The 12544-nt window shown below is 34.3% G+C and overlaps 1 pseudogene; it reads left to right on the forward strand.

Moving 5' to 3' along the window:
* The first annotated feature begins 5398 nt into the window (after positions 1 to 5398).
* LOC114745459 (organellar oligopeptidase A, chloroplastic/mitochondrial-like) lies at positions 5399 to 12388 on the forward strand (annotated as a pseudogene).
* Positions 12389 to 12544: the final 156 nt, after the last annotated feature.

A 12544-nucleotide genomic window follows, 5' to 3' on the forward strand; every position in this document is an offset into this window, starting at 1 on the left:
GGGCGAGGTTTTACCAAAATCTCTGTCGCCCCGTCCCCATTATCCTCAAACAGTTCCCAGAGAATTCCTTCGTTTCATTTGCTTGGTCCGAGTAAATTTTCTAAAAGTAACTTGTTTAATTGTTTGGCAAAGATTGAAGTATCAAAACAATTTTTCTATTAACTTCCATATTTAGGACTGATATCATTTTTTATAGGATTAAAAATGTTTTTAAATTTAATATTACTGTAAAAGTTTATAATTATAATAAAGAGAATTATAATTAAATAAAAAAAATGTCCAAATAACAACAAGAATAACCTATAATAATAAGTCTTATTGTGAAAAATAACAACATTTAGATTGTTTTGTAATTTTTTATTTTTTATGAGACTTGATTGTAATTCTTCCTTATAATATAATAATGTTGTCTCTTAGTATTAAAAATATTTGTTACTGATACTGTTAGCAAATTACAAATTGTCATCAGTCGAGAGCATTTGTTTAATAATGAGTTCATGAATACGACTATTATTGGTCTATAGAATCTCTTGCCATATAATAAAATTGCACTAAAAACTGTGTATAATTAGGCATTAATCTATTCATCTTTGCAACAAAATTACAAATGTGTGTTTCAACTATTTTACATACTAATATTAAAAAGCTGATTATAAATTATTCCAAATGAATTTTTATCTTTAATAGGTGCAACTCTTTTTTAGTTGTACACAATTTATCTTCAACTATGTGCAATGCATTGTATATAGCTAAAGATATATTGAATATAACTGAATAAGAGTTGCATCGAGTTGCATTTATTTAAGAGCTTAAGCCTTTATATGCCTTTGCACAGTAAATTTTGCGAGAAAAACTTTTCAGCAATTTTCCCATCAAAATTTACATGCCCGCAAGTAGAATTCCATCCATATCATTCAACGTCATCTCCTTCTAAACTTCCTCAGTAACATTGTCATGTTTTATTGATGACCAATTAAGAGAACTCTAAATGGGATGGTACTATTCCGTGGCTTGATGACCCTATTTCTTGTTTCCGGCATGTCTACTGAATTTTTTTTGTACAATGTAGGATCGTAATTTCTTTTTTATGTCTTATAGACCTATTGCATATTGCTTCTTTTATTACAATACTACTACCTCCGGTCTTTAATATAAAATTTTATTTGACTTTTATTTTGATCTTAAATATAAGGCCCCAATATACTCTGTCTCTCATATTTATACATTTTTTTTTTCAAAGTAGTCCTTCTAACAATGGTAGTTGTAACCAACACACTTGATTAATAAGGATATTTTAGGAAAAACAACACTTATTCATGATAAATAACTAACTCAACTTACTTTTTTAATCTCCTCAAATCAGTCAACTAACTCTTATAATTAGGATCAGAAATACTCTTCTGGTCCTTAATATAAGACCCATTTAACTAATTTGATTAGATTAAGAAAGTTAGGTAAGTTAGTTAATTATAAGAAATGTGACATATTTTTCTTAAAATACCATAATCATCTTTCTTAATACCCATCTCCTTCTTCTACTTGATTATATTTGAGGGAGTATCCATAGGAGTAATTTAGAGAAAATTGATAAATATAAAAAATGAGTCTTATATTTAGGATCAAACCCAACTCAATAATTAAGTCTTATATTAAGGACGAGTAGTTTAATACCTACTTTTTCTTTCCTGGCCCAAAAGAAAAAGAGAACTCTTGTTGACAAAAGAGAAGGAGAACTCCTGGTCGCCCCACAACAAAACCAAAATATACTTCTAGTATTTGGCTTCTGATATTATTAATGACCATGTTGCATGCACACCAGTAAGGATGGACCTTTATCATCCCTCCCAAATAACTGCACTCATAGTTTCTTCTTGTATGTGATTCCTAACAAAACTTTTTTTTAGGTTAATAATTTGGTTGATGAAAGTGTTAGGATTTTGGGATTGAATTTTTGGTGACATGAAAAATATATGCTGGGGAGTTTTAATGTTAATCCAAAAACATTTGACTAATTCTCACTTCGTCAGATGCCTCGTGTAAGAGTAAGTTGAGAGTTGAATTTAGTTTAGAATATAAAATTTCAATATATCTTGTCTTCTATATTTATTGTTTTTTCAATTAATTTATTTAACTTTATTAATCTATTAAAATCAGTTAAGTATTACCTCTAGTTTTAAATATAAGAGTTAGATAATGAATTTACTTTAGTTTTAAATATAACATTTCAATTTATTTTATCTTCTAAATTTATATTTTCCCCTCTCAAAGTAAGGAGATTTTTATTAAGTGATAATTACGATGCTTATGTTTAAAAAACATTTTAGGAAAACCACTATATATATTTGTTACAAATAATTAAATTAATTATTTCAACATCTACAAATTAGGGTTATTATAATCGTTAGTCTCTCAAATTTTTCTCTATTTTGATTTTGATTTCTTAAGTTTCAAACTATAGGTTTTGACTCCTCAAGAGAAAAAATGATTCAAGTTTTTGTTAATTTACAGAGACCAATATTTTAAGGGAAAATGACAATAAAATACCACTTGAATTCCAAAAAGACAGATAAGGGACCTGAATAAGCAAAATGACAAATAAGGCATTGGGTACCAATCTGGAATTCATATTTTCGGCCAAAAGACCCAAATGCCCTGATGAAATGCGGGAAGACCGAAAGCTGAAAGTGAGAGAAAGGAGAGAGGAAGACCGACGCAGTGAGAGAAAGGAGAGAGGAAGACCGACGCTGAGTTGGAAATGCTATTATCTTACTCCTTCGCATCACCATTCTGTAGAAATTGTTGATTTTGGTTGTAGGAAAGAGGATTTGTAGTGAGAGAGGGAGTGAACCGAAGCGGAAAGATGAAGCGGAAATCAGAAAACTGGCAAGCAATTACGTAACGTAACTGCTGTCATATGCCTGCTGGTTTTTGGTAAATCCCATTACGTGAATGATGAATTTCACTATACATGTAGTTAATTATGAATTTTACAAAATACATATTGTGATTTACAACTTTTGTAGTGAAAGTGACTACTTTGTTAATGGGTTTTGCAACCTGTTTTCAGGAGATAAACAACTTGTTTGTAAAAACTAATAAAAGTGACAACTTTTGTAGTCACGTTGAATTAACTGGTTGCAAAAGCCATTTAAGAAGTGGTCATTTTCACTATAAAAGTTGTAAATATCACCGTGTGTTTTGTAAAATTCAGCGTCAAATTTTATTGATTTTTAGAAACAAGTTGCTCATCCCCTGAAAAGAGGTTGCAAAACTCATTTAAGAAGTGGTAATTTTCACTACAAAAGTTGTAAATATCACTCTATGTTTTGTAAAATTCAGCATGGAATTTTATTGGTTTTTAGAAACAAGTTATCAATCCCTTGAAAAGAGGTTGCAAAACTCATTTAAGAAGTGGTTATTTTCACCATAAAAGTTGTATATATCACTGTGTGATTTGTAAAATTCAGTGTCAAATTTTATTGATTTTTAGAAACAAGTTACTCATCCCCTGAAAAGAGGTTGCAAAACTCATTTAAGAAGTGGTAATTTTCACTATAAAAGTTGTAAATATCACTGTGTGTTTTGTAAAATTCAGCATGGAATTTTATTGGTTTTTAGAAACAAGTTGCCAATCCCTTGAAAAGAGGTTGCAAAACTCATTTAAGAAGTGGTAATTTTCACTACAAAAGTTGTAAATATCACTCTATGTTTTGTAAAATTCAGCATGGAATTTTATTGGTTTTTAGAAACAAGTTGCCAATCCCTTGAAAAGAGGTTGCAAAACTCATTTAAGAAGTGATAATTTTCACTAAAAAAGTTGTAAATATCACTCTATGTTTTGTAAAATTCAGCATGGAATTTTATTGGTTTTTATAAACAAGTTGTCAATCCCTTGAAAAGAGGTTGCAAAACTCATTTAAGAAGTGGTTATTTTCACTATAAAAGTTGTAAATATCACTGTGTGTTTTGTAAAATTCAGCGTCAAATTTTATTAGTTTTTACAAACAAGTTGTTTATCTCTTGAAAACAGGTTGCAAAACCCATTAACAAAGTAGTCACTTTCACTACAAAAGTTGTAAATCACAATATGTATTTTGTAAAATTCATAATTAACTACATGTATAGTGAAATTTACCATTCACGTAATGGGATTTACCAAAAACCAGCAGGCATATGACAGCAGTTACGTTACGTAATTGCTTGCCATTGTTTTCTGATTTTCGCTTCGTCTTTCCCACAAGTTCACTCCCTCTCTCACTATAAATCCTCTTTCCCACAACCAAAACCCACCAAATCAACAATCTCTACAGAATGGTGATGCGAAGGATTTAGTTTCGTCAACTGGAGGGGGTTCGGTTTCGTGGAGTGGAGGGATTGGTTTCATCGAGTAGAGGGATTCGGTTTCACTGAGGGGAGGGATTAGTTTCACCGAGTAGATGGATTGGTTTCGCCAAGTGGGGGCAGTTTCTCTTTCGCCGAGTGGGGGGAATTGCTTTCGCTGGGAGGAGGCGAACACAATAAGGGCAATTCGGTCTTTAGGCCAAAAATCAAAATTTCAGATTGGTACCTGATGCCTTCTTTGTCATTTTGCTTATTCAGGTCCCTTATCTGTCTTTTTGGAATTCAAATGGTATTTTAGTGTCATTTTCTCATATTTTAATTAAAAAGAAACTTGAAAGACCAAAATTAAGGGTTTGAAATTTGAATGGACAAAACCAAAACGAGAATTAACTTGAAAGAATAAAATTATATTAACCCAATTAATTGTTAGTTGGCAAAAAAAAAAGTCTTACATGTCAAGACATAGAAGGAGTAGCTCTTATATTAAAGATAAAATGAGTATTTTATTTTAATAACATGGAGAGGGTCTTTTCAAGTTAAATCAAACGTATATATCAGAATTACAACGAGATTTAAATTTATATAGTATATACAAACGTCCAATTAGCTGGCAATTTTCCTGGCAGATACTTGTGACTGATTATGCTGTGAAAAATAAAAATAAAAACCATTTTAAAGGTATTTATACTGTTTTTTTTTTCAATTTTCAATTTAATACTTGTGTCCTGTTTCTCTTAATTAAATAATTAATTTTGCTTTATTAATATCATTAACTATTGCATGGAGCCTAAAAATACTAATAGAATAAAGTTACAAGAGCTAATGTTGCTGAAAAAAAATAAAATTAAATAATTTAAAAATTAAAAAATATATAGTTACTTCTAATATGATTTTAAAATAAAAACGTAAAAAGTCGAGAGTGCGAGCATTTTTTTTCTCCCGCTTTTTGACTGAAGTCAATGAAGTTCAAGCGAATACCATGGATATGGATATGTGGGGCATGAGTCAAGGTCCATCCGAAGATTTTTCCCGCGGAACATTAGAATAACGTAAAAGGATGAGGGACGGATCCCTGCTAGGTGCCCTTCTTATAATGAACGTGCTCATGGCTGCGTGTTTCCCTCTCTTTCGTTCCATCCAACCTCTCCTTAAGCGTGCTCCTCACCCTCTTCCTTCCTCCAAAGCCCCCAAACATTTTCCCCAGTCTCATTCTTGTCCTCTTTGGTCTTCTTCCTTCTCCTTTTGCCTTGAAGCCATTCACAAGTCCACTGCACCTCTGTCCTTCTCTCGCTCCTTCGCTTGCTCTTCCGTTTCTGCACCATCGATGGCTACCCCTCCATTAGAGGAGACCCCTGAAGGAAACCCACTTCTTAAGGACTTTGAATTTCCCCCTTTTGATGTTGTCGAAGCTAAACACGTTCGACCCGGGATTCGGGTCCTCCTGAAGAAGCTGGTTTGATTTTTTCCCCTGGCCTTCTGTCATGTTGGATTCTTCTTTCGATTGTGTTTGTTAGTGTGGTTGCTTGTTTGCGTTCGCGATGATCGGATCCTACGATTTTATGCCCTGGATTTTGACTGCATGCGTGAACGTGAGTTTTTAGGAAGTTGATTTGGAGGAATTGGAGCGTACGGTGGAGCCTTCGTGGCCCAAGCTGGTCGAACCATTGGAGAGGATTTTAGACCGGTTGCTCGTTGTTTGGGGAATTGTCAATCATCTCAAGGCCGTCAAGGACAATTCCGACCTCCGTTCTGCCATTGAAGATGTTCAGGTATTTTTTTTTTTGTTTTTGTTGTCATCATTTTGGTCGGCCAAGCTTATGCATTCGTAATGCCATACCTTTGTGTGAAGACTTGATTTGTGGTTTATCATGCAATGCTTAATGGAGATTGATGCATTTACTGCACTCTTGATGTCTGAGTATTTCTCATGTTGCACTACTTTTCTTGTGCTAACAACGCTTGACTGTTGTTTGCAGGCGGAAAAGGTTAAGTTTCTTCTTAGGGTGGGGCAAAGCAAACCTATCTATAATGCATTCAAATTTATTCGACAGTCTCCTGATTGGCAGACATTAAGTGATGCTCGGAAACGTATAGTTGAAAGTCAGTGATTTAAAAATCTCACGCTACTGTTCTTGTGACTGTTTAGTCTCTGTTGGCATGTCATTTTTCATGCTTAGTTGCTTGAGTTGCTCTCTGGGTTACATATAAGTGCCTGTTCACATCTTATGTATACTTATTTCACTAATCGGAGAAAGTCTCTGCAGTTTTATGATAAATATTCTTTTTGATACTTTTTTTATTTTCATCAGATGTTAATTTTCTTCCAAATTAGATCAGGTGGTTAGGTTTTAGGTAGAAGGAGGTAGTTCGAGCTTCTCCTTGGCCCCCACTGAACAGAAAATTGAGCTGAGGATTCGCTATGTTTTTTGGTCTTCTGAACTCTGATAGTTATGTATTAGTTGTAAAGATGATGTTTATTCGAATTTTGATGAAGTATATATTTTGGTGTGAATTATCTCATGAATTTTCTCTCATCTAATACTGGGCTTTTTAGCTTTAAGTGTCTGACTCTGACTCTGTATTCTACTTATTGGTGTCTAAATGTGTTCTCCGATATCTGCATTAATTGTCATGCGAGTTGTTAAATAAGTTATATTTTGAAGCAATAATTTCAGAGTGTTCACTTCCTTTCTGCTTGGACATGCAAACATATTGTGTGGGACTTTTGTAATCTCATTTTATTGAGAGGCAATTTTACTTGTGTTCTGCAGAACAAATTAAGGAGGCTGTTCTTGCTGGTGTTGCTCTTGAAGATGATAAAAGACAGCAATTTAATGAAATTGAACAGGTTAGCTTTTGTGACAGTTGCTATATGTGACGCGAAATTTGTTCCTCCTTATTATTATTATTATTATTATTTGGTTATTACATGCCAGAATGTGAGCTTTGGGTTTTGATAAAAATTCTTGTCTCTTCTAAAAGGAAGCAACTGAATTTCTGGATGGTGGAAGTTGAAAAGTTAAAATCTAAATAAAGATAGGATGGGAATTATAATGAATTTTTGAAAATTTAAATTCCAGTTTTATGGGTTTTGCTTTAATATCTCAACCACAACATTCTAAATGTGCTGTCTGTGAGGTTCAGTGACTGATATCACACTCTATAAGGCTTTTATAACGTAAATATGATAAAAGCTGGCCGTACTCTCTGTAGACTGTGTTACTGTAAGGTTCTTGATGAAAGTTGGTAATTTTACAATCGCCCATTGGTTTTCAACTATCATTGCCTTTTGTCTTACCTCTGTTTCAATTGTGCTTACCATGATTTCTTATGCAGGAGCTGGCGAAGTTGTCACAAAAATTTGGGGAGAATGTTCTGGATGCTACAAAGAAGTTTGAAAAATTAATCACGGATAAGAAAGAGATAGAAGGATTACCTGCTACAGCTCTTGGATTGGCTGCGCAAAATGCAGTGTCTAAGGTACGTCTTGTTGATATAATATTTATTATCACTCATTCAGTTATTCAGCTGAGTTATAAATGATTCCTAAACTCATGGAAATTGGTTGCTTATCAAATGCTAATATGACCTGTGAGTGCAGGGGCATGAAAATGCCACAGCTGAGAATGGGCCTTGGGTAATCACATTGGATGCTCCGAGTTATATGGCTGTTATGCAACATGCTCAGAATCGATCCTTGCGAGAGGAAGTTTATCGGGCATATGTAAAACGAGCATCTAGCGGAGATCTGGATAACACAGAAATCATTGACCAAATTTTAAAGCTTAGGTTGGAGAAGGCCAAGCTTCTCAACTACAATAACTATGCTGAGGTATAATATTTTCATATTGGGAATTACGTTGAGTCCTATTGTAGGTTGCTAATGTGTAACCTACAGGTAAGCATGGCAACTAAAATGGCCACCGCTGATAAAGCAGAAGAACTTCTAGAAAAGCTTCGCAGAGCTTGTTGGGATCCTGCTGTGCAAGGTAGTTTCTATTGTGTTTTGTTATGATGTTTGGATCATACCCCAAATTGCATCTAATTCTTGGCTTCTTCTCAGTTTTGTGTGGGCATTTTTTGTTTCAAATATTTCTCCATTTTTTGTTTCAAATTGATGGCTGGATTCTCCATTTTGTGTTTCAAATATTTCTGTTGGCTGTTAAGAAAAACATTTTTTCCTAAAGTATAGTAAAGAACTATGTATCCTCGAATACTGATATCTTTGATGTTTCATATATCCCAATTTATGGTCTCCTTTAAAATGCAACTCACATTATTGTTATTTTAGTTCTTTCTTTTTGTCATGCAAGAATATAAGTGTTGTATGCTTTTGCCTGCAGATTTGGAAGACCTTAAGCAATTCTCCAAAAGTCAGGGTGCACCAGAAGCTGCTGATTTGACGCATTGGGATATGGGTTTTTGGAGTGAGAGGCTCCGTGAATCAAAATTTGACATTAATGAGGTTGCTCTCTCCCTCTCTCACACACACACTCACACCACACACACACACACACACACACTCACAAAAGATCGCGTGCGTGCATAGATAGGAAGTTGGAATGAATCGGACACTTGGAATACATGAAGTGACCATTGACGGGAAGACGTGATAGCCAAATCTGAAATGTTTGCAAGGCTGTTCAAAGTTAATTCAACATTTATTTTTGGGAGAGGTCATCATGTTTGTTCTGTTATACCTTTTAAACTCTGAATAAGAGTACAACATAGGGTTTAATTACATTTCATCTTTTGTTTTGTAATTGAAACTATTTATCATTGTCGGATGATGAACATCCCACTTCAAGGCTGTTACTTTTGATAGTATTTTAGCCTTTCTTTTTTTATCAAGAAAGTTTTTATCTGCAATATGGAGCTCAGATTTCTGGCGTTGTGTCATGCAGGAAGAACTGCGTCCATATTTCTCTCTGCCTAAGGTTATGGATGGACTTTTTAACCTTACAAAGACACTTTTTGGCATTGAAATTGAGCCAGCTGATGGCCTAGCACCGGTAATAAAGTGCAAATATGCTTAGTTCCTTGTACATGGTAACATCTGTGTCAAAAACTGACTCATGAATATTCCTATACAGGTCTGGAATAAAGATGTCAGATTCTACCGTGTTAAAGATTCTTCAGGCAGTCCTATTGCATACTTCTATTTTGATCCATATAGCCGTCCTTCTGAAAAAAGACAAGGTGCATGGATGGTTCAAGTTTTTGCTCGCAGTCGTGTATTATCACATGATGGTACCACTGCAAGGTTGCCTGTTGCCCACATGGTGTGTAATCAGACACCACCTGTAGGGGACAAGCCAAGTTTAATGACATTCCGTGAGGTGATTTCAGTTTCCTTTATTGCATTTGTTTATCTTTTGCAGCTGCAGTAGTTATTATAGCGATGTGTAGAACAACCATATTATGCAGCTTATGCCAAGCTCTCTCTCTATATATATTGCTCCATTTGAGAAGTTCATTTCTACACTAGTTGCTACTGGGAGTGTTTGATCTGATGCACCTGGAAATGCTCAACTTGCTTAACTTAGGAACCTGTGATTCCTAATTATGATTGTGAAATTAATCATGTCAAGGTCTTAAAGTGTTAACGAGGATGAAACTGACGCTCATTATAACACGAAAGTTCTATATTGTATATCTTGTGAATAATTAATAAATATTTCAGAGTTCAATCAATATCTTGCGGATTGGGAGGTGCTAGCGAACTGTCTTGACTGAGTAATTGCCTGTATTCAATTCAAATTTTGACTTGATTTTGTTACGGAAACTTGACCAGGAAAATTCCTATTGCAAACAAGTCATACTATTAAACATTCCCATGCTTCTGCCAACTGTTACACAACCCACACAACAACTGACTGATGCTGACAAACTCACTGATCATTAAGTTTACACGAGTTGCAATGAAGTATTGAAAATTCTAATTATGCAAAGAGCAGAATATTGTCATTTGTTTTAATGGGGTGACAAGTTACTAGTTCTTTACTTTGCTGCCCTCTTTCTCAGGTTGAGACTGTCTTCCATGAATTTGGTCATGCACTTCAACATATGCTTACCAAGCAGGATGAGGGTCTGGTTTCTGGTATGCGAGGGATAGAGTGGGATGCTGTTGAATTACCTTCTCAATTCATGGAAAACTGGTGTTACCATAGGTAATTAAGAATGCAGTTCCTTGGTATTTAAATATTTCGATGTTGCTAGAATCCTGACTATTGTTTTAACCAGACATGGATGTACACCTAATGTATATAATATGTGATTCCGCCTTGTTTTGATTGAAGTAAATGGCAGCTTCTGACAAATCAGTTCTTTTCAACATTTCATTGTGCTTATGGTGCTTTATGCTCTTGATTTATAAATTACCTCCCCTTTCTTCATCTTTTGGTTTAAGAGGGAAAATCATTGGGCCGTCTACAGGTTGTATCTAGTGCTTTGGTCCATCTCAGCACCATATTAATAATTCATTCATGTGGTGATTTTTATTGTAGATTGACACCGTAACATTTTATTGAATTTCATGATTTTTTTTAAAATTTTAATAAAATATGATGTATACAAGACATTTATGATTTTTTGGCCCCTAACAGAGAGACTTTAATGGGCATTGCAAAGCACTATGAAACTGGCGAGAGTCTCCCTGAAGATATATATTTCAAACTTGTTGCTGCTAGGACCTTCCGTGCTGGGAGTCTAAGTCTTCGACAGGTCATTATAGTACATTGGCTAATTACTACTTTTCTGTATCTCTTGTGCTTGGAAGTTACTTCTATTACTCTCGCTAATTTGGCATTTAAGTTTTGGTCATTGTGTGGTATTTGGCTTTTGGATGATAATTAGCGAGTTACCTTTGTTAATATGATTAATTAAACAATTTGTGCAATTAGAACAAAAATTTATCCTTTGTTTCCAGTTCTTTTGGAATTTTTTTTAAAAATTTTTATTTTTATTTTTTAAGCATCAGGAATAGTTTAAGATGTCTCTATTCATTGTTTATTTGGGGGCAGGGAGGAAATTTTCATTTTCCATAATGCTTTTATCAGGCATTTAAAATGTGGAGGAAACACAAACACAGAGACGTACTTGTCATAGGTTCTCTAACAGAGTTTCAGTACGAAACCCTTGCCGCAATTGCCTTTCTAAGTTTTTTTTTTTTTTAATCTTTTGTGTTGTCTGTAGTTGTATTGAATTGCTATAAGACTAGCAGTGCTATATGATAATGAATGTTGGGCATTAAAGAAACAATAAGAACATAAAGCTGGAGTACTGGAGATTAAGATTTCGAGATTGATGTATCGGTTTACAAGAAAAGATAAAATTTATAATGAACTTATACAAGGAAGAGTTGGCATGGTAATATTGAGGAGAAAATGGTAAAAAAAATGTTTAAGGTGGTTTGGACATGTACAAAGAAAGCTGTTGAAAGTGCTAGTGAGAAAGGTGGAGATAATTTTGAGTTAATGAAGAAGGGTAAAGATATTAAAAAGGATCTTTTTGTTAACAATTTTATCCAAAAATTTATTGTTGGCAGAGCATAGTGGTGTGATGCAATCTCTATCTATAGCTGATCCCTCTAGGGTAAGGCTTGCTATTGCCGCAGCTGTCTCTGGTTGTATGTGTTTGAAGGGCAGAATTATATTGATTACATACACTGTGAAGAAAAATGGTCGTAAAATTGAAATTATGATTGCATTAATCGTAAGGCCATTTCCTTGGGCTCTATTTCAGTAAACCATTTAACCTGTATGCTTCAATATTTTATCCAGATTGCATAGTTTATTTGCCATTTTTGACTTTACTGTCCATGTTACATAAGTTATATCTTTAAATACATGAAATGACTTTGATTTATTACCTGTAAAATACGACTCGCAGTTAAGATTTGCAAGTTTAGATTTGGAGCTCCATACAAAATATGTTCCCGGGGGATCTGAATCTATCTATGATGTGACCGGAGATTTCTGAGCGAACTCAAGTGCTTCCTCCATTCCAGAAGATAGGTTCCTATGCAGTTTTAGCCATATATTTGCAGGTTTGCTCTGCTTCTTGTATACTTTTGAAACCATGCCTTTGTTACTTGGTTTCTACTTTCTGTCCCTGGGAGACCTAACATCATGTGTATGTTTTGGGTTCTGTTATGTTTAGGTGGTATGCAGTGGATACTACAGTTACAAGGTGTTCTGAATTG

The sequence above is a fragment of the Neltuma alba genome, unplaced genomic scaffold (assembly GCF_004799145.2).
Source record: "Neltuma alba isolate B1F8T4 unplaced genomic scaffold, ASM479914v2 tig00004684_pilon, whole genome shotgun sequence".
In the NCBI taxonomy this organism is placed as follows: Eukaryota; Viridiplantae; Streptophyta; class Magnoliopsida; order Fabales; family Fabaceae; genus Neltuma; species Neltuma alba.